The sequence below is a fragment of the Rhamphochromis longiceps genome, linkage group LG15, assembly GCF_057381845.1.
Source record: "Rhamphochromis longiceps isolate RC_006_pf linkage group LG15, R_longiceps_female_GT1.1, whole genome shotgun sequence".
Lineage (NCBI taxonomy): Eukaryota > Metazoa > Chordata > Actinopteri > Cichliformes > Cichlidae > Rhamphochromis > Rhamphochromis longiceps.
The window spans coordinates 31,869,604-31,893,681 of NC_140571.1; the positions used below are offsets into that span (position 1 = coordinate 31,869,604).

Genomic DNA, 24,078 nt, shown 5'->3' on the forward strand with positions numbered 1-24,078 from the left:
GAGAGCAATGATGTTTTGGGGCTGTCGCCGAGCAACACGGACTTTCAACTCCCGCCACAGATTTTCTATGGGGTTGAGGTCTGGAGACTGGCTAGGCCTCTCCAGGACTTTCAAATGCTTCTTACGGAGCCACTCCTTTGTTGCCCGGGCGGTGTGTTTTGGATCATTGTCATGTTGGAAGACCCAGCCTCGTTTCATCTTCAAAGTTCTCACTGATGGAAGGAGGTTTTGGCTCAAAATCTCACGATACATGGCCCCATTCATTCTGTCCTTAACACGGATCAGTCGTCCTGTCCCCTTGGCAGAAAAACAGCCCCATAGCATGATGTTTCCACCCCCATGCTTCACAGTAGGTATGGTGTTCTTGGGATGCAACTCAGTATTCTTCTTCCTCCAAACACGACGAGTTGAGTTTATACCAAAAAGTTCTACTTTGGTTTCATCTGACCACATGACATTCTCCCAATCCTCTGCTGTATCATCCATGTGCTCTCTGGCAAACTTCAGACGGGCCTGGACATGCACTGGCTTCAGCAGCGGAACACGTCTGGCACTGCGGGATTTGATTCCCTGCCGTTGTAGTGTGTTACTGATGGTGACCTTTGTTACTTTGGTCCCAGCTCTCTGCAGGTCATTCACCAGGTCCCCCCGTGTGGTTCTGGGATCTTTGCTCACTGTTCTCATGATCATTTTGACCCCACGGGATGAGATCTTGCGTGGAGCCCCAGATCGAGGGAGATTATCAGTGGTCTTGTATGTCTTCCATTTTCTGATGATTGCTCCCACAGTTGATTTTTTTCACACCAAGCTGCTTGCCTATTGTAGATTCACTCTTCCCAGTCTGGTGCAGGTCTACAATACTTTTCCTGGTGTCCTTCGAAAGCTCTTTGGTCTTGGCCATGGCGGAGTTTGGAGTCTGACTGTTTGCGGCTGTGGACAGGTGTCTTTTATACAGATGATGAGTTCAAACAGGTGCCATTCATACAGGTAACGAGTGGGGGACAGAAAAGCTTCTTACAGAGGACGTTACAGGTCTGTGAGAGCCAGAGATTTTCCTTGTTTGAGGTGACCAAATACTTATTCGTAAATTAGGGTGGAAAATAAATTCTTTACAAATCCTACCATGTGAATTCATGGATTTTTTTTTTCACATTCTGTCTCTCACAGTTGAAGTGTACCTCTGGTGCAAATTACTGACCTCTGTCATCATTTTAAGTGGGGGAACTTGCACAATCGGTGGCTGACTAAATACTTTTTTGCCCCACTGTAACCGATTATTAGAGATAGGTTCGAAGAATTAATTAATGGCAGGACTTCTTTGAGCAGTTTTGTAGGAATGGGTTCTAAAAGACACGATGGTTTGGAGGAAGTAATTATTGAAGTTCACTCAGAAAGATCAATTGGAGAAAAAGACTCTAACTTAACATCAATGGTACTAAGAGTAGCTGTAGATAATATTACATCTGTGGGATGATTATTGGTAATTTTTCTCTAATGATAAAAATTTTATTTGTGAAGAAGTTCATGAAGTCATTACTAGTTAACATTAAAAGGGATGGTTGGCTCAAAACAGCTCTGACTTTTTGTCAGCCTGGCTACAGTGCTGAAGAGAAACCTGGGGTTGTTCTTATTTTCTTCAATCAGTGATGAATAGTAAGATGTTCTGGCTTTGCGGAGGGCTTTCTTATAAAGCAGCAAACTATTTCTCCAGGCTAAATGATGATCCTCTAAATTTGTGACATGCCATTTCCTCTCCACATTACGAGTCATCTGCTTTAGGGTACGTGTTTGAGAATTATACCACGGAGTCAGGTACTTCTGATTAGAGACCTTAGTTTTCACCGGAGCTTCAGTATCCAGAGTCGTACGTAGTGAGGAGGTGAAATTATTAACAAGATAATCGACCTCTGTTGGGGTAGCGTTCAGGTAGCTGCTCTGCTCTGTGTTGGTACAGGGCGTTGTCAGAGAATGATTATGATGATTCTAAATTGATAAAGAACACAAAAAAAGACAGTTGCAAAAAGAAAGATTCATGCTGCACAATATTCCTGGTAATTTAGGGTAATCCAACAAACAGTTTGTTTCATTTAGCATTTTTACTAAGGTAGAGCTTAATAATTTGCACATACAAAACATATTCCCCCAGCAGAGAATTAAAACATGCTGTAAAAAAAAAAATCAAAAAAAATCAATGAAAACAACGGGTTTCCAGATTATTTTAAATCGAGACTTGGAACATAACCTGCTCCAGCTAGGTACAGTGTTTTTGTATATAGTAAATAGTATATACTATGATTGCTCCATTCCTTGCTTTATTTCTTTTTTTTCTTTTCTAAGTTGCTTTGTCTTTATCTTGTAAAAAGAGTAACTTGACCTGGAAAGCTCTGTACAAGAATTCCAATGTGCATAGACTGTTGGTCCTGTGCGTAAATGGCAAATAAAAAAATCTTGAATCTTACTGTATGTGTTTGGCTAATTTCAAAGCAAGCTCGACATAGCTCGCCAAGCCATTAATCTTACTTCATAGTACACACCCCTGGGAGCTGAATGTAAACATAGAACACAGCTAATATAAGAACTTTAAAAACAAGCAGTAAAATCTTTACTGGTCTTAACCATCCAAATGTTTTTTTTCTGAACATAGGCTACTACCTTTTTTTTCCTGTTATAAATTTGAGTAAATGTCCCTATTGCCAGTCTTGGCACACAGTGCCGGCAATAAGTCGGACTCGTGATGGGCTCCGCCAGGGCTGCCCTTTGTCTCCGGTTCTGTTCATAATTTTTATGGACAGGATTTCTAGGCGCAGCCAAGTGGCGGAGGGCTTTCGCTTTGGTGGCCTCAGAATCTCATCTCTGATTTTTGCAGATGATTTGGTTCTGTTGGCTTCATCGGGTGAGGGCCTCCAGCTCGCACTGGAGCGGTTCGCAGCCGAGTGTGAAGCAGCGGGAATGAGGATCAGCACCTCCAAATCTGAGGCCATGGTTCTCAGCCGGAAAAGGGTGGAGTGCCCACTCCGGGTCGGGGATGAGTTCCTGCCCCAAGTGGAGGAGTTCAAGTATCTCGGGGTCTTGTTCGCGAGTGATGGGAGAAGGGAGCCGGAGATCGACAGACGGATTGGGGCTGCAGCTGCAGTAATGCGGACGCTGCACCGGTCCGTCGTGGTGAAGAGGGAGCTGAGTGTAAAAGCGAAGCTCTCAATTTACCGGTCGATCTACGTCCCTACCCTCACCTATGGCCACGAGCTGTGGGTAGTGACCGAAAGAACGAGATCGCGGATACAAGCGGCAGAAATGAGCTTCCTCCGAAGGGTGGCTGGCCTCTCCCTTAGAGATAGGGTGAGAAGTTCGGCCATCCGGGAGGGGCTCAGAGTAGAGCAGCTGCTGCTCCACATCGAAAGGAGCCAGCTGAGGTGGTTCGGGCATCTGACAAGGATGCCCCCTGGGCGCCTCCTGGGTGAGGTGTTCCAGGCATGTCCCACTGGGAGGAGGCCCCGGGGCAGACCCAGGACACGCTGGAGAGATTATATCTCTCGGCTGGCCTGGGAACGCCTTGGTATTCCCCCGGACAAGCTGGAGGAGGTGGCTGGGGAGAGGGAGGTCTGGGCCTCTTTGCTTAGGCTGCTGCCCCCGCGACCCGGCCCCGGACAAAGCGGATGAAAATGGATGGATGGATGGAATTTGAGTAAATTATAAATCTTGTCCCACTGAAAGAAATGAGAGTGATCTGTAATTTTCAGCATAGGTTCACTTCCACTGTGAGACACAGAATGTAAAGTGTAAAATGTGAAGAAGTCCAGGATATCGCATTGTAATTTATTTGTATATTGGTGCAGAAAATAAGTATTTGGTCAATAACAAAAGTTCACCTCAATGCTTTGTAATGTAACCTTGGTTGGCAATGACAGAGGTCAGATGTTTCCTGTAGGTCTTTGCCAGGTTTGAACACATTGTAGCTGGTATTTTGGCCCATTCTTCCATGCAGATCTGCTCAAGAGCTGATGTTTTGGGGCTGTCGGACTTTCAACTCCCTCCACAGATTCTCTGTTGGATTGAGGTCTGGCTAGGCCACTCTAGAACCTTGAAATGCTCTTTACGTAGCCACTCTTTCGTTGGCCAGGTGGTGTGTTTGGGATCATTGTCATGCTGGAAGATCCAGCAACATTTCATCTTCAATGCTCTCACTGATGGAAGGAGGTTTTTGCCCAAAATCTCACGATACATGGCCCCACTCATCCTTTCCTTAATATGGATCAGTTGTCCTGTCCCCTTTGCAGAAAAGCAGCCCCAAAACATGTTTCCACTTCCATGCTTCACAGTGAGTATGATGTTCTTGGGCTGCAACTCAGCATTCTTCCCCCTCCAAACATGGTGAGTGACGTTTATACCAAAGACTGACTATTTTGGTCTCATCTGACAATCCTCCTCTGAATCATCCAGTTGGTCTCTGGCAAACTTTAGATGGGCCAGGACATGTACTGGCTTAAGCAGGGGGACGTTTCGAGTGCTGCAGGATTTAAATCCATGACCATGTAGTGTGCTACTAATAGTAAAATTGTTATTGTGGTCTCAGCTCTCTTTAGGTCACTGGCCAGTTCCGCCCGTGTAGTTCTGGGCTGTTTCCTCACCGTTCTCAAGATCATTTGTACCCCACGAGGTGACATCTTGCATGGAGCCCCAGGTCAAGGGAGATTTTCTGTGGTTTTGTATTTATTCCATTTTCTCATAATTGCTTGCCTATAGGAGATTGGATCATCTCAGTCTTGTGTACAATCTTGCCCATGGTGTCCTTAGACTGCTCTCTGGTCTTGGCCATGGCGGAGTTTGGAGTCTGACTGTCTGAAGGTGTGGACAGGTGTATTTTATACAGATGATGAGTTCATACAGAAGTCATTAATACAGGTAACGAGTGGAAGATAGAGCTTCTTAAAGAAGTAGTAACAGTTCTGTGAGGGCCAGAATTCTTGCTTGTTTGTAGGCGCTAAATACTTATTTTCTGCACCATTCTACAAATAAATTCTTTAAAATCTTGGATTTCTTTTTTTTTTTACATTCTGTCTCTCACAGTTGAAGTGAACCTAGACTAAAAATTACAGACCTCTCATCTTTTTCAGTGGGACAACTTGCACAATCAGTGGCTACCAAATACTTTTTTGCCCCACTGGGTGATTCCAAAGCAAACCATGATGAAGCTGACTGTCATAGACTTAACGCTGCACAGTTGAATATTTAAGGGTGTCCTCCTGTAGGTCAACGCACCCCTGGCAGTGATGGAGGAATGTGTTTATTTCTATAACCCATTATACTTTTCACACTTAGCCTTCTGATAGCTATTTTTTTTTTTTTTTTTTTTTTTTTTAAAAACTGCCTCACACAAAGAGAATACTTGTTGAAGAAAAAGGTGACACTACACATCAGAGTTTCATGCACACTTCAGGATGGATTTGGAGGGGAGCAGATCAGCTAACAGTGCGCTTTTACCGCTGCACTGGATTACACTGAGATTTTGACAAGTACAGGGCATTCACAGGTTTAACAGGTGTTGCGTGAATAATTGTTCACACTGAAGAGCCACAATACACCCTCATCTGTGACTGTCCCTATGGTGTTCAACTGATGGAGCAAAACAATTAGCTTTTGGGGGAAGCTGCAGGAAGGAGAGAGTAGCTAATGGTGTTGGACAGAGTAGAAATGAAATGCACCGAGAAGAGAGGGTTTGTTTTACTTTCTCTGGATTAAATTGTGGGAAATTAGATTTTCAAGTGACAGGTTTATCTGTAGACACAGATGTTTTAATGTAGAGGGAAAAAAAGTGGAAATGATATCTGGCCAACTTTGGTTCTCCATGAAGCCCAAGCTTGTTCTACTGATCTGTAATACCCCTTGTCACGTGGCCGGGTGGCCGGTACTGAACAGGACTCAGGTGCAGAAACCCAGAGCGGAGACAGCAGATGATGCAACAATTTATTAGGTTTAAGTGCAAGAGAAAAACGTGGCAAAGACAAAAAAAACAGCGAGACGTGGAGTCTTGGTGCGGCGTGGCCTGGGGAACGTGGCTATGGCGAGGGAATGAGGCCTGAGATGCGGAACGGAGCTGAGTGGGGAACAGTCACACTGAAGGAAGAGGATATAGGAGTTAGGTAGGTAGTGAAGGCAGCTCTGCAGTGGCCAGTTGTAAGAGCAGCAATTCTTACTTGCAGTTAGGGACCTGGAGTGTTGAGAGGGGGGTGATGAAGATCCAGGGGAGGCTGAGTGGCGTGGAAAAGCTGGCCTGAGATCCGGGGCTTCAGATGGAGTGTGATGGCAGGAGGGCAGGCAGGTGAGGCACAGAGAGATTTCCAGAATGATTACTAGGTATCCTGAGTCCAGAGGTGGAGTGTGAGCCAAGGTGGATACAGCAACTGTAGCACAAGAGAGTCGTGTTAACAGGATGAATCACAGCAAGAACTTAACGTATACGGCCTGTTACCAACATGTGTTGATGACGAACTGGCAGTGAATGAACATCAACGTGTGGTTTAAATCCCTCTGGCTTGATTACCTGCAATAGGCTCCAGGTGTGCGGGAGCTGGAGTTGGCCCTGCCCAGGGGCGGATCCCAGGTCAGTTCAGGAGCCTTATGGAAATTCCAGCCACCCACCGCAGACCATGACACCCCTGACATGTACGTCACACGTTTGCTGGAGGATGCATTGGTAAAATCTTTTGAGGAAAGGGCCATAACACCACCGGAAGATTAATGGAAGGGGGATGAGGCAAAGTCTAATGAAGGATATAGGATATATAATGAAATACACAATGAAGGACTGACAAAGAAGATGAGGCCAGTCAAACACAAAAGCCCAATTCAGCTGCTGGTCAGGTGACTGGGGCAAAATTAATCTAAGACATGAAAAGAAAGGAAAATGGCAGATGCAAAGCAGTGAGCAGGTAGCAATGCAGATCAAAAGGAAACAAGGTTAATAAAATGAAAGTTCTTTGTTGAAAAGATTGAGTGTCCTATAGTGAGGGGGTGGGGGAGAGGGCTATCAAGCTCTACTAGAAGACAAGTGTGACAGCACTGGAGACAAAATGCAGAAATAGATCATTATTTCCCTCTTGAGACAAAATAGACAAATTCAGCCACAGTAAGTAAAGCGTTTTGTTATACGGCTGACACTTGACATTCACATTAACTTCCAATAGATAAGTTGTCTTAATCAGAAGCACGCTCTTTTGGCTGTTCCGCTCTTGACAAGCGGTTCCCACAGCAAATACTTGGATAGTTTTTTTGTTTGTCATCATATTTGACTCGGTGTAATGGCTTACGAAGGTGTGAAATGGTGAATTGTAGTATTAACAAAGACGTAAACTTGCAAACTCCGAACAATGAACAATTTGTCACATTTGCATTAGATCATGCAAATTTGACTTACCTGCTTGAGGGCCGGTGTCCCTGCAGGTTTTAAACGTGTTCTTGAACCAACACAGCTGATTTAAATGGCTAAATTAGCTCCTCAACATGTCCTGAAGTTCTCCAGAGGCCTGGTAACAAACTAATCATGTGATTCAGGTGTGTTGACCCAAGGTGAGATCTAAAACCTGCAGGACACCGTAATCTGTGCATGTTAGCTACTCAAATAACATGGAGGAAGCTGAATGAAAAAGCTACTGGAATTAGTCATTTGCTAGATGTCAAGCAGCTTTTTTTCCTGTGTGATTAGGAACGCAGTGTAGGCATGGTGTTTCTTTAAAACATTTTTATGACTTGGAAGGCTTCTAACTTTGAGGAAAAATATCTTGAACAAATTGTTAGAGTGATTTTTTATTTTTTGATTCATTGAGCACCAAAGAGCCTGGCAAGCTTGAATTGCTGAACCAGCAAGTGTTCATAAAGTACTCACGATTTAAACAGTAGTTCCACAATGGATTTTTGAATGGACAGCTCTATGGACAGCAGTCTTACCTAGGATGCCAATAATTAATTTTAAGACAGGGGAAACAAAAAGGCTCCATGCCAGAGAGTGAAGTAGACTGAGGGTATGGCTGAGTAGTCCAAAAAATAAAAAAAAATTATGCCCTACTTTCCTCCACTTCACTTTATAACATTTACATTGTTCGAACTATGAAGGAAGATTTAGCAAAAGGACAGAGAATCCAGCCACATTTACTCCTTAACAATGTCATGGCAGAGGCCACTACAGTATTTAGAAGATGTACTGCAAGATGTGCGTTTTATTGTGCACAAAGGTTTGGGAAGAGAATATTCGACTACAAATTGCCCTACAATTAGTCAAAAAAAAAATGGCATGTCGTATTTTGCACCTAATATGATTGTATTGCATTGAGTGGAAGAGATGTTAGCAGAACGAGTTTTGCATAGATGGATGGCTTAAAGCTGTGACTGCAGTGCCAAACCTGACAAAAAAAGTCAACAGTAATTTCGGATAATCCTAAAAGCTGGCAATAACTTACCACAGTGGACATTACTAATACAAATTAAAATGCAGAGAACCTGAAACACAACAATTAAAAAGTTAGTTAATATCACCTGTTACGTTCCCCTGAGGGGTCTAGGCGGTGAGGGGGAAGTAACAAAAAGTGTCCAGGTCAGAAAAAGGAGTCAAGGAGGCATAAAGGTTAAATTACAGAGTTTCTATTAATACTAACTAAAAGAGACGGACAAGCCACTATTACCGTTTAAAGAAACAAACAAAACTCAAGCATTAGTCAATAAAGTACAAAGTAAGCCAAAAAGAGTGCAGCTCTCTAGCTGAAAACCACACTAATGGCACTCTTGTACAGAGCTCACCTGTCCCTGGGCTTAAATACTTTTAATTACTGACGAGAGTCAGCTGCACAAAAGACAAAAGGTGGCAGCTAAGGCAGGAGAGATGGTCGAACACGCCCACACAGACAACTTCAGGAGGCGGCCCTGCTAGGGCCGTAACACACCCATAATTATGACTTATAGAGCTTGCATAAATATATTGTAAAAAGACTGGTTCTTGAATTAGCACTTTTCTACTCTGAGCACTTTATACAACTTGTTACACTCCAGTGGATGTATCAGGGAACAACATGGGGTTAGTATCTTGTCCAAGGATATTTGGCATGCAGACTGGAGCAGACGGGGATTGAACCACCAACCTTCCGATTAGGCGGTGCCCTCCTCTCTTACGCTACAACCACCCTTCAAACTGTTCATGGTCTTTTTATGAACTGATTCAGATGCAGATTACATTACAGGTTACTGTTTTATTACATATTATATTTTGAACATCGTGAAAACATCTTAAAATTTGCCTCAATTTGGAAGCTATTGGCATTCACTATGACCTTTCTCAACTGCTGAGCTCATCATCCAAATGATTACAGGTTGTGTACATTTCACTTAGAGTTTAGCACAGGCTCCAGTAAATTGGACAAATGAGGATTTTTTTCATGTTTAATGTGCCTTGGCACAACATCACACTGAAAAACTGCATAGGATGATACCATTGATTGTAATCTTAATGAAGCAAACAGTCAGCATGGTTTTCAGGCATCAGGAACCTAAGGCTAATAGAGGTTGTGTTCAGTATATAGCTGGGCTGCTCAGAATCGATCTGTCTGTTCATTAACCCCTGCTGGCTCCTCATCCATCATCCTGACTCCACTGTGTCTGTTGTTCCACTACACAGTGCCTGCTTTGGAGGATTTCAGGGGTGATCCTCGCCCTGCCTCCTTTTTCATTCCATGTCCTTTCTTTTTGGTTTTATTGGCACTTCTCTATTTAAAAAAATTTAGGTAGTCGGTAGTGTGAGGTTTTAAAAGTGTGCAATTTTAACAGTAGACTTTCTTCTTTCATTGTTTTTCTTTGTTACTCATTTGCTGTGTCAGTGATGATGTTACAGGAGCCTGGTGGCAATTTCACACAACCCACAGTACACGTCCCATGACATTATGAAAGTCTTATATGTAGTCTTGATTAGCGATGATCAGGTTTCCACAGTTTTTTGACTGTTTCCTTAAACGATCCTCTGGAGAGACTGCTTTAAACATCAAAGGAATCATCATCTCTTTGTGGGTATGTTTAGTTTGTGAATATTTCTCTGGGCAAAGTGATCACAGTTGACAAGGTAAAGTCTCTGAGGGCTTGTTGACTTGTACTGATTTTTCTTTCATGAAAAAGGAAAAAAAATCACTGCTGTGCATACTGTAATGTGTAACAGGTATTTAATTTCTTAATGGGTTTATTTTTAAAACTCAGCTCACTTATTCTTCAGATCACAGGGTTGCACAGCAAGTATGTTTTTGGAGGGGACTACCAAATGGAGCCTTACTGCTGACAAGTTGTAACTGGTACTCATAATTTTCATGTTATATTTCCACTGAATTAAAAAAAGAATTAACAGGTACATACAGTGGGGCAAAAAAGTATTTAGTCAGCCACCGATTGTGCAAGTTCCCCCACCTAAAATGATAACAGAGGTCAGTAATTTGCACCAGAGGTACACTTCAACTGTGAGAGACAGAATGTGAAAAAAAAATCCATGAATCCACATGGTAGGATTTGTAAAGAATTTATTCGTAAATCAGGGTGGAAAATAAGTATTTGGTCAATAACAAAAATACAACTCAATACTTTGTAACATAACCTTTGTTGGCAATAACAGAGGTCAAACGTTTACTATAGGTCTTTACCAGGTTTGCACACACAGTAGCTGGTATTTTGGCCCATTCCTCCATGCAGATCTTCTCGAGAGCAGTGATGTTTTGGGGCTGTCGCCGAGCAACACGGACTTTCAACTCCCGCCACAGATTTTCTATGGGGTTGAGGTCTGGAGACTGGCTAGGCCACTCCAGGACTTTCAAATGCTTCTTACAGAGCCACTCCTTTGTTGCCCGGGCGGTGTGTTTTGGATCATTGTCATGTTGGAAGACCCAGCCTCGTTTCATCTTCAAAGTTCTCACTGATGGAAGGAGGTTTTGGCTCAAAATCTCACGATACATGGCCCCATTCATTCTGTCCTTAACACAGATCAGTCCTCCTGTCCCCTTGGCAGAAAAACAGCCCCATAGCATGATGTTTCCACCCCCATGCTTCACAGTAGGTATGGTGTTCTTGGGATGCAACTCAGTATTCTTCTTCCTCCAAACACGACGAGTTGAGTTTATACCAAAAAGTTCTACGTTGGTGTCATCTGACCACATGACATTCTCCCAATCCTCTGCTGTATCATCCATGTGCTCTCTGGCAAACTTCAGACGGGCCTGGACATGCACTGGCTTCAGCAGCGGTACATGTCTGGCACTGCGGGATTTGATTCCCTGCCGTTGTAGTGTGTTACTGATGGTGACCTTTGTTACTTTGGTCCCAGCTCTCTGCAGGTCATTCACCAGGTCCCCCCGTGTGGTTCTGGGATCTTTGCTCACCGTTCTCATGATCATTTTGACCCCACGGGATGAGATCTTGCGTGGAGCCCCAGATCGAGGGAGATTATCAGTGGTCTTGTATGTCTTCCATTTTCTGATGATTGCTCCCACAGTTGATTTTTTCACACCAAGCTGCTTGCCTATTGTAGATTCACTCTTCCCAGTCTGGTGCAGGTCTACAATACTTTTCCTGGTGTCCTTCGAAAGCTCTTTGGCCTTGGCCATGGCGGAGTTTGGAGTCTGACTGTTTGAGGCTGTGGACAGGTGTCTTTTATACAGATGATGAGTTCAAACAGGTGCCATTCATACAGGTGGGGGACAGAAAAGCTTCTTACAGAAGACGTTACAGGTCTGTGAGAGCCAGAGATTTTCCTTGTTTGAGGTGACCAAATACTTATTTTCCACCCTGATTTACGAATAAATTCTTTACAAATCCTACCATGGGAATTCATGGATTTTTTTTTCACATTCTGTCTCTCACAGTTGAAGTGTACCTCTGGTGCAAATTACTGACCTCTGTCATCATTTTAAGTGGGGGAACTTGCACAATCGGTGGCTGACTAAATACTTTTTTGCCCCACTGTATTGGACAGCTGAGGCCAACACTACCCATACTGCTGAGCTTACCTCATACCTGTATTGGTACTCTTACGTTAAAGAAAGAAAAATCCACAATGGTCACTGAAATAACTGCTAAAAGTTAGCTAATGAAAATCAGACATTGCTTTTGAATTGTGGTTCAATAGAATTAAAATTATAGTACCCTTAACTTAATATTTCTTTTGCTGTCTGTCAGTGTGACTTCTGCACATGTCGTCAGATTTCCTGGCCTACTCCTTATGAGTAAACTGCTCTAGCTGTTTCAGGTTTAAAAGGTGCTTTCTCCAGACTACATGTTTCATGTTATAGTCAGATTTAGATCAGAGCTCATAGAAAAGAATTTAACCAACAATTTTGCCCATGTGCGTGTAAGGGGTTGTAAAATGATATTAAAAAAATAAAATGGAAAAGCCTGAAAGTAATCTCACAGGGAGAGCTTGCATAAACGCGGACCTAGCTCATATATAATATGAGGGCGAAAGGAGTGAAGTTTGGACATCAGTTTGGAAAGTCTGAAGTGGTGGTATGATGTACGTAGCCTACAAACATTAGTTGTATTGATAATGAGTTTTTAAGTTTTTTGCTTCTGTTTTGCTTTTTTGTTTTAGGTTTTAGTAGTTTTTTTTTAGTCTTTATAGTATTACGGTAGTAGCAGCATTGATTTTGAGGAAAACGACAACCAGAAATTATGCTAGCGTGAGTGTGCTGGCCTCACACTCAGAAGTTTTCTTGTTTCATGGAGCACAGAAAAGGAAATTGAGGTACTAAGGTGTTGTTGGCCAATGTGCAACCTAAACCTTATCACTATGACTTTTGTAACCCTATACAGATTCATCAATACAGAACAATACAACAATACAGAACGCATAGAAAAAGCATAATAGGTCAATTTTAGACACAAGTTTTTTAATGTTGTGTACTGACATGTAATTTTCAAAAGGATTTGCAGCCCTGTATTGAATGGCATGGTACAATTTGTTTAGTAAACCTGCCTCTCAGGTATATGCTTCTTTGGTGGCCTCTGCTTTATGGGTGTGACACAATAAAAAACCTTTGCAGTAGTGGCTCAATAACAGCCTGTAAGGCCAAGAAAGCAAGTGTTGCTGGAATCAGTGTTGCCATGGTAATATGAACCCTGCGAGTGGCAAAAAGATATTATTATTACAATTTCAATGAGCCTGCAATTACGTCAGATTCCTTGAACTATTCAAATAGTGTGGCCACACATGTGGTTTAATGTAAACAAATGGATACAATATATGTTTCATAACTATCACACGTGCAGTTCGTTTGCTTTTGGCACCTTGTAGAAAGTCCTGACAAGTGAACTGTGCATAAATAACAACACGCTGGTAGAAATGGTTAAAAAGGAAAAACTCAATTTCATTTGATCTCTTCAAAGTAAGGTGTGGTCGAGTGCAAATATGAGGCCACAGGGCATCAACAAAACTGACTTTTCCAGCTGTCTTGCCATGCCAAGGTGTTCAGTTCAGATACCGGCCCACTGGCTCAAGTGGTAGAAACTGTAACACACTGAGAGTTCAAAGTACCTAAAGTGTTATTCTGCAGGTGGGGAAAGCCCTATGTTTTGGTGCATCAGGGCAGTCGCACAAAATAGCTAACTTAATGAGCTTAATAAGTCACTTAATAGGTTCTATTAAGACATTTTTAATTTATTTTCTCTGTGGACAGGGTGTGGTCACCTGACCTGTGCTGGTTCTGAGGTTTATTTCTCTTTGCAGATTTAGCAACTATTTTCTAAAATGCACAGTGTTACATGATGTAGCAAGCCTGCTACTAAACTACTGCTACTGCTATTAAAGTACATCATAACTTTAAATTCAAAGTGATGGCTCCTACCAAAGTCTTCTAGAAGCACGTCCTGTTAGTTAGCAGCCATATTGATATCCTTCCGGTAACTTTTTTTGGACAGTTACTAAACTAAACTTTCATAACAATTGTTAATCGAACATAAATGACTGCATGACTGAACTTTGGATGCATGATAACTTTATTGAAAGTTCAGCAGTGAGAAGAAGAAAAAACAGGATGTGCACTGTATGGGTTGTCAGCAAAATTGATACTCAGATATTAATTAATAGTAAAAATCAACAATACTAAATTAAGATAATCATTTGCTATGGTATTGATAGCAACAGTGCCCTGTTTGCCTCCTCTTGCTGATAACTTTACACAGCAATGCGATGAAGAAAGCAAGGCCCACTGATCTTCCTCTCTCTAACAGCTAAAGTACTTAGCATTCATAACAGTTTAGGCGAAATTTCAGAGGTCAGTAAAGCTACTGAAACAGTTATCATAAATGTTGACCTATCCAGCATGCACTACAAGCAATTACCCGAAAGCCATATTAGCCATCTGGTATCAATAACTTAGCAACTAGGAGATGAAAAGTATAGTTGGGTAAACTGTGAATAATTATTGCAGAGCTGAAAGAGTCATGGATGGAACGTCTTTGTACAACTATTTAATAAAATGTGGTTCTTATTTTGTTGTAGCCATCAACAAGGTCAGTTTTAAAATGCAGGCAGTAACGGTTTCAATTTTACAGTGTTCTTTTAGAACTTCTTTATTTTAGTATAACTTATACCAACTTAACCCAAAGTTTATTCTTTACTTTTCCATTAATCGTATAGTTGTGTGAGGTATTGTGTTGTTTGTTGTACCCTTTTGTTTTTTGTTAGGTTCTGAAATCTGTTGTACCCTGCACAATCTGTAATGAAACTATCTAAATAATTTGTAAAACAAATTAAAACCTCCAGACTTGACATTAATCTTCTTTTTTTTAAAGTCATATTTAGGGAAATTTAGTTGAAAACGAGTTAAATTAACAAGTAAACAGTTAATTCTTTTGAGATATGATTTCTTCACCATTACTTCTTTTGCAGGATAGGGTTAAAATTTTCCATGTAGCATTGGATTCAGTATTGAGTATTTCCCTGGGTATTATTATTGAGTTTTAAATTCCAGCAAAGTCTGCTTGCGTATCGATCCCGCTTATCAGTTCCACTTGCACTTCCACTGCTGTACTACTTCTAAGAAAAGTGTTCCGTATAATATGTGTAATCACTATTTGTTTTGAGTGACGACCCCAGCACTGATGCCTACAAAGAGAGGAAATACCCCCGACATGCACAAAGATTTGACCACAGCATGCAAATAATTAGCATGAATGTCATATCTTTGACATGCTACTTAGCAACAGTGGTGTCTTCAAAGTGGAGCCAATGAGAATCGATAAGAGAATTGATAATGAATCAAATCAATGCATTATATCGATAATGGAATCGATAAATTCTTATTAGTTCGTATCACTAGTGATAATTCTAGTCGACTAACAGAACTACAGTGGGGCAAAAAAGTATTTAGTCAGCCACCGATTGTGCAAGTTCTCCCACTTAAAATGATGACAGAGGTCAGTAATTTGCACCAGAGGTACACTTCAACTGTGAGAGACAGAATGTGAAAAAAAATCCATGAATCCACATGGTAGGATTTGTAAAGAATTTATTCGTAAATCAGGGTGGAAAATAAGTATTTGGTCAATAACAAAAATACAACTCAATACTTTGTAACATAACCTTTGTTGGCAATAACAGAGGTCAAACGTTTACTATAGGTCTTTACCAGGTTTGCACACACAGTAGCTGGTATTTTGGCCCATTCCTCCATGCAGATCTTCTTGAGAGCAGTGATGTTTTGGGGCTGTCGCTGAGCAACACGGACTTTCAACTCCCGCCACAGATTTTCTATGGGGTTAAGGTCTGGAGACTGGCTAGGCCACTCCAGGACTTTCAAATGCTTCTTACGGAGCCACTCCTTTGTTGCCCGGGCGGTGTGTTTTGGATCATTGTCATGTTGGAAGACCCAGCCTCGTTTCATCTTCAAAGTTCTCACTGATGGAAGGAGGTTTTGGCTCAAAATCTCACGATACATGGCCCCATTCATTCTGTCCTTAACACAGATCAGTCCTCCTGTCCCCTTGGCAGAAAAACAGCCCCATAGCATGATGTTTCCACCCCCATGCTTCACAGTAGGTATGGTGTTCTTGGGATGCAACTCAGTATTCTTCTTCCTCCAAACACGACGAGTTGAGTTTATACCAAAAAGTTCTACTTTGGTTTCATCTGACCACATGACATTCTCCCAATCCTCTGCTGGATCATCCATGTGCTCTCTGGCAAACTTCAGACGGGCCTGGACATGCACTGGCTTCAGCAGCGGAACACATCTGGCACTGCGGGATTTGATTCCCTGCCGTTGTAGTGTGTTACTGATGGTGACCTTTGTTACTTTGGTCCCAGCTCTCTGCAGGTCATTCACCAGGTCCCCCCGTGTGGTTCTGGGATCTTTGCTCACCGTTCTCATGATCATTTTGACCCCACGGGATGAGATCTTGCGTGGAGCCCCAGATCGAGGGAGATTATCAGTGGTCTTGTATGTCTTCCATTTTCTGATGATTGCTCCCACAGTTGATTTTTTCACACCAAGCTGCTTGCCTATTGTAGATTCACTCTTCCCAGTCTGGTGCAGGTCTACAATACTTTTCCTGGTGTCCTTCGAAAGCTGTTTGGTCTTGGCCATGGCGGAGTTTGGAGTCTGACTGTTTGCGGCTGTGGACAGGTGTCTTTTATACAGATGATGAGTTCAAACAGGTGCCATTCATACAGGTAACGAGTGGGGGACAGAAAAGCTTCTTACAGAGGACGTTACAGGTCTGTGAGAGCCAGAGATTTTCCTTGTTCGAGGTGACCAAATACTTATTTTCCACCCTGATTTACGAATAAATTCTTTACAAATCCTACCATGTGAATTCATGGATTTTTTTTTCACATTCTGTCTCTCACAGTTGAAGTGTACCTCTGGTGCAAATTACTGACCTCTGTCATCATTTTAAGTGGGGGAACTTGCACAATCGGTGGCTGACTAAATACTTTTTTGCCCCACTGTATGTGGCTGCAGCATACCAAAAATGAGCTAGCTTGACAATATTTGTTACTGAACTAGGGCTGTTCGATTGTTACACCCCGGCCTAGGCAACCGGCGTGCAACTTCCACAAAAATAATCCCAAGACGAGATTTAAAGCAAGATACGACATTTATTTACATCACCAAACACAAGGCGCCAAACTATTTACAACGGGGGGGGGGGATCGCGACCATGACATACAGAAACACAGGGCTTAAATACATAGAAGGAGCAATTAGGGAATGGACCACAGGAGGGATACACAGCTGGGGCAAATAAGACCTGACGAGACAAGGAAACGTAATCTGAACACTAAGATAACACAGACTTTCAAAGTAAAACAGGAAACACATAACAGTCACGCCAAAACAAAACGCCTAAAACAATACACTGCCAACGCCGAACCGTAACATACCCCCCCACCCAAAAAAACAATCATTTAAAACATACAACCCCAACGAAAAATGTTTGTTCCATGTCCAGCCCATATGGCACCGGCCGCCGTCCCGCAGGCGACGCTGATGGCTGGACGGGTCCTCCAGTGGAAACGGAAAACTGGAGCGGGCCCTCGGATCCTCCAGCGAAGACAGACGAAAGGCTGGAGCGGTCCCACGGGTCCTCCAGCGAAGACAGACACGCAGCCCACCAGCTGCAAACACGGACACGCAGCCCACCAGCTGCAAACACAGACACGCAGCCCACCAGCTGCAGAAGGCTGGAGCGGTCCCACGGATCCTCCAGCGAAGACAAACGAAGACTGGAGCGGTTCCCCGGACCCTCCAGCGACGGCGGATGAAGGCTGGAGCGGTCCCTCGGATCCTCCAGCGAAGACAAACGAAGACTGGAGCGGTACCCCGGACCCTCCAGCGACGGCGGATGAAGGCTGGAGCGGTCCCTCGGACCCTCCAGCGTCGGCGGATGAAGGCTGGAGCGGTCCCTCGGACCCTCCAGCAAAGACAGACGGCTGAAGCGGTCCCCCCCTCGGACCCACCAGCGACGGCGGACGGCTTAAGCGGTCCACGGACCCCCCAGCGACTGGACGAGCCCCCATATGTTACACCCCGGCCTAGGCAACCGGCGTGCAACTTCCACAAAAATAATCCCAAGACGAGATTTAAAGCAAGATACGACATTTATTTACATCACCAAACACAAGGCGCCAAACTATTTACAACGGGGGGGGGAAGATCGCGACCATGACATACAGAAACACAGGGCTTAAATACATAGAAGGAGCAATTAGGGAATGGACCACAGGAGGGATACACAGCTGGGGCAAATAAGACCTGACGAGACAAGGAAACGTAAACTGAACACTAAGATAACACAGACTTTCAAAGTAAAACAGGAAACACATAACAGTCACGCCAAAACAAAACGCCTAAAACAATACACTGCCAACGCCGAACCGTAACATCGATATAACGATGTATATCGGATGACGATATAAAAACGTCTATCATTTCATTTTACGCTATCGTTTGTTTCGTGGTGTCGCTAAATAAACTGTTCATGGCAATATTTTTTCATCGTTTTGATGGCCACTGTAGTGGCTATATTAATTTCTTAAAGTTCTCTCATTCTCTTATATTTAATATAACCACACTACGGACGGACAAGCGCCTGTTTTTATGCGTGGTTGTTAGCAACAACGACGTTAAAACCATCGTGTGTCCGGTTGTTTATTCTCCACATAAACCTTTCACAATAAAGCTCAAGATCCTGTTGAGACTTTTCAAAATAAACTGAATCACACGAAAGAGTCTGCAGAGTATTTACGGATGAGAAGCAATAAAGAGCTGTCAGGTGCTAAAAAATAAACCTTAGACTCAAACGTTAGAACAGGCTTTTCCCCGCAGCACGCTGTGTTATAAATACTCACAAAGGAAATGGCAGCCATTACAACTTATGTCTAAAAATGCATCCTTTAATGCATCCGTTAAAACATTCAACTCCAGGTACACAACACCCAGCTGGAAACACTTCACGCAAGTCGAGCTGTCCGAGATTCACAGAATTTACAGAAAACGTTAAAACTTTGTGATTTATATCGTTATCGGGATGATAGATGTCTTATATCGGGATATGAGATTTTGGTCATATCGCACAGCCCGATACTGAACTGCCTATCTGATTTAAATTCACATTAACTGGTGCCAGAAGGCCTTTTTGGATTGTTGCAGCACACTTTAACCATTGCTTGTTTGTTACCTGTTAGCAACCACCGTTTCATATTTCTGTTATTACTGATTTTTGTTGTTTCTAAAATGAACGGCTACATGGTAGAATTAAAGCATGTTTTTGGTCGGGCATAACTGAAATTGCAAATTTAATTTGGCAAACAAATTAGGCTAAATAAACATTTTTTTTGCTCTCTTTCCCAGGAAAGACACACACAGCATGGTGTCAGTCTCTTAGTCGCAATGAAAGACACTGGAGAGTTTGGCATGGCAAAAGAAGAGCGGAGGGTGCCAGTTTGGCTGTTTTTGCCAGCCAACCCTAACTTCAAAGCACTCTGTTACAGTGAACATCCACATCAAAATAAAACTGGATTTGCAAAAACACAGCATGCAGTCACTGCAAAGGAATCACCCTTCGAGCATGTGACAAATTTGAGATTTGGTTGTGTAGTCTGCAGCTCAGGGGCAGATGTTTGTGTCTGATCATGACTGAGCAGTCTGAGATAAAGGGGGTGGAATTCTGTTTTCTGGTGTGTTTTCCCTTAAAGTTTCAGAACAGTCGATAGTAAAAATAAGCTCAGTCTTGAAATGTGGAATTTGATGCTCTGACTCTTTTGTCCAATGTTGTGGCTTGTATCAATAATAATAATAATGGATTGCATTTATATAGCGCTTTTTGGGACCCCTCAAAGCGCTTTACAATACCACTATTCATTCACTCTCACACACTGGTGAAGGCAAGCTACAGTAGTAGCCACAGCTGCCCTGGGGCAGACTGACAGAAGCGAGGCTGCCATCGGCCCCTCACCAGTAGGTGGCAGGTGAAGTGTCTTGCCGAAGGACACAACGACCAAGACTGTCCGAGCCGGGGCTCGAACCGGCAACCTTCCAATTACAAAGCGAACACCCAACTCTTCAGCCACAATCGCCCCTTTTATCAATGACAGTTTTGCTATATGACTAACAAAATTTGGCTTTACTGCTAAAATAAGTTTGTTAGGAGAAGAAACCAAAGCAGCCGTACTGGTTTTGGTATCTGTAATCCAAGCAAACAGAGCTTTGGTTTGGGTTCTTGCTCTGATCTTTTGCCTCACTCAAAGCCCTTTTTGCCCCTGAGTTGCTTCAGGAGAAGGTACTCAGTAAACAAAGTCCAAGCAATTTAAGCTTTCTTTGAAAGTTGCCACTTCACAAGGGTTCTTCTGCTGTCTTGCTCCAAACCCATGCCTCAGGCTTCTTTGCCTCAGGGCAAGTTGTTCTATCCAGGTTTGCTTCAGCAAATGACAGTGCTATCCTTTCTTCAGATGTTGAAGTTTTCATAAATTGCTTCTTCTCAAATGCCCAAACTGTTTACCTTGAATGACCCAGCCAGGAGCTATTTTCTCCTCTTAAACCGGCACACAAAACCTTCTAACGTGGTAAACGTAGGATTCGCTGAAGGAGTACAAGAGGTGAAACTCCAGATTTACAGCTCAGTCTAAGTTATATTTGACTGTACCTGCAGGTTAAAACTGAAAGATTTATATCATAGATACAAGCTACCAAAGTAAGTTCTCTTTGTAGTGTGGTTGAGGTCGCCTTGAAACGTTTGGTTTCATATAGTTTCTTTTTTAAACTAAATACATAAAACCAAGTGATTATTCAACATAGTGATCAACATCTCTGAAATTTGTTGTGAAATGATTTGCTGCACCAGAACCTCATTTGCTCTCCATTGAAATGTTTTTTTTTTTTTGTTTGTTTTTTTAAATCTGGCCTGTGCCGGTGTTTGAAAACCATTGAACCATCGATTCCAGGCAATTTGGACATATGATAGGACACTGGTTGGACACATCTCCAGAGGATTCAAAAAGAAGGAGAGTGCAAGGCACATCTGATAATGGAGGCAATGATAAGCACTTTATTAATATGAATGTGAATGGGTGGCTATGGCTCGTTGTGTACAAGTGTTTTGAGCACTCGGTAAGAATAGAAAAGCACTATATAACAGTCTGTTTGCTATATTGCTTTCAATTCAACCCCTTCCTGAATAAGAGGCGTTAAATTATATTTTGCATACAACCCTCTGATTTCTGGTGCATCTACCGGGTTTTTATTCTGTGAATTATCATCTAAGGATGACATGCACTCAGAACATCGAGTGTTTCTTCTCATATCGTGCTCATAAAAATGCATAGGTGATAATTTTCTGCTGCATGATGTGTAGTCTCTGTGGAAGAGTACATACTGTGCTTGGATTGATGTGTGTGTGTGTGTGTGTGTCCTCCATGAGGAACAGCCTGGGGGAAGCTAACGTGCTGTAACAGACCAAGGCAATGAGCCACAAACACTGTTAGGATCCACTGGGAAATAACATGTAAAGCACTGCCTTTCAGTGTGTGGGAGAGCCCAGGGAAATAACTAAGATTGGTGTGAACCTCTGTCATCACTGTTAATTCCCCGTACACACATTCACATGTGCAAACACATATGAAACTGCTTCATTGGTCTCTTGCTCATATAACATATAATGCATTGATAGTATTTTTATACTACACACACAGAAATCCAATTTTACTGACTCTGCACACACACACACACACACACACACACACACACACACACACACACACACACACACACACACTTGTTTTCATATCTTAGTGACCATATCTACAGGGTGGGCCATTTATATGGATACACCGTAATAAAATGGGAATGGTTGGTGATATTAAAGTCCTGTTTGTGGCAGATTAGTATATGTGACGGGGCACATTCCACTAGATGGGTGGTGACCATGGTGGCCATTTAGAAGTCGGCCATCTTGGATACAACTTTTGTTTTTTCAATAGGAAGAGGGCCATCTGACACATCAAACTTATTGCTAATGTCACAAGAAAAACAATGGTGCGCTTGGTTTCAACGTAACTTTATTCTTTCATGAGTTATTTACAAGTTTCTGACCACAGAAATGCCAGCACAGGCATCCAGTATCTGTAGTTTCAGGTGCTGCACATCTCGTATCTTCACACCATAGACAATTGCCTTCAGATGACTCCAAAGATAAAAGTCTAAGGGGGTCAGATTGGGAGACCTTGGGGGCCATTCAACTGGCCCACGACGACAAATCCAACTGTTCATCTAGGAATGCTCGGACTGGGCACCCATAATATGGTGGTGCACCATCTTGCTGGAAAAACTCAGGGAACGTGCCAGCTTCAGTGCATAAAGAGGGAAACACATCATCATGTAGCAATTTCAAATATCCAGTGGCCTTGAGGTTGAGCCTTGAGAATGGACCCACTATCGTACCCCATATACCACACCAAACAGCACTTTTGTTGTTCTAACAGTCTTGGAGGGATCCATCCAATGTGGGTTAGTGTCAGACCAATAGCGGTGGTTTTGTTTGTTAACTTTGCCATTCACATAAAAGTTTGTCTCATCACTGAACAAAATCTTCTGCGTGAACTGAGGGTCCTGTTCCAATTTTTGTTTTGCCCATTCTGCAAATTCTGTGCGCCGATCTGGGTCATCCTCGTTGAGATTCTGCAGTAGCTGGAGTTTGTAAGGGTGCAATTTGTGAGTAGCTAATATCCGCCGAAGGGATGTTCGACTAATGCCCCTCTCCAGTGACATGTGGCGAGTGCTATGCTGTGGGCTCTTGCTGAATAAAGCTAGGACAGCCACTGATGTTTCTTCATTAGTGACAGTTTTCTTGCGTCCACATTTTGGCAAATCCAACACTGAACCAGTTTCCCGAAATTTAGCAAGCAGTTTGCTAACTGTAGCAGGGGAGATGGGTGGTCTCGTAGGGTGTCTTGCATTGAAATCTACTGCAATGACCTGGTTACTGCGTTCACCAGATATCAACACAATTTCGATCGGCTCCTCACATGTTAAACTCTTCGACGTGTCAATGGCTGTGAAAAAAGAGAAACTTGTAAATAACTCATGAAAGAATAAGGTTACGTTGAAACCAAGCACAACATTGTTTTTCTTGTGACACTACCAGTAAGTTTGATTTGTCAGATGGCCCTCTTCTTAGTGAAAAAACAAAAGTTGTATCCAAGATGGCCGACTTCTAAATGGCCACCATGGTCACCACCCATCTTGAGGAGTGTGCCCCATCACATATACTAATGTGCCACAAATAGGCCTTTAATATCACCAACCATTCCCATTTTATTACGGTGTATCCATATAAATGGCCCACCCTGTACTTAACATAATGCTTTCCTTAACGGCTAACTCATCAAATTTGAATACCTAACCCTAACTCTTAGCCTAAACCTAACCATAAACTAACTTACACTAAAACCACATTTTCAGTCTCCAAAATTCTTTCAAACTCTTGAGGACGAGCATTTTGTCCCCATAAGGCACTGTTGGTCCCCAGTAGTAGCATTCCAAGTTTTGGTCCTCACAAAAATATCTAAACGTGGCACGCACACACTGATATGTGTGCTGTTGGTGTTCTCACAACTCACAGCTCTCCCATGATATACACGCACTGGAGACACAGAGTATCTCATGGATACACTGAGAAATACACTAATCTTTTCCAGCACTGTCACTTTAGCTCTCTCATTGCCTCATGAGGCCCAGCTAGTCAAGCAGTGGCATCTGTCTTTGTAGTGCAATTGCTTCCACTGCAACACAAAACACCAATTGAACTGTTGCATCGTTTTTTACTGCTATTCATCAATAGCATTGTTATCACTAAGAACTAAACTAAGACCTACAGTGCAGTGGTGGGTGAATGGCTTGATGTCACTTGTGGGTAGATCTGATTAATTATGGCAGATTGTGTGAATGATGATGAAGTTGAAGTGTTGTTTTCAAATGGCAGATGATGTAATACTCCAAACCCATACAAAATGTTTTATATTTCATTACAGTGTGTAAAATCTCACCACTTGATGTCAGTAGATTTCAGATT

At 42.6% G+C, this 24,078-nt stretch overlaps 1 protein-coding gene across 2 annotated transcripts in view; it reads left to right on the plus strand.

Annotated features, from left to right (window-relative positions):
- The window catches only part of cnih3 (cornichon family AMPA receptor auxiliary protein 3), a 146,056-nt gene that overhangs the window by 12,183 nt on the left and 109,795 nt on the right, over window positions 1-24,078 (plus strand). The window lies entirely within an intron of this gene.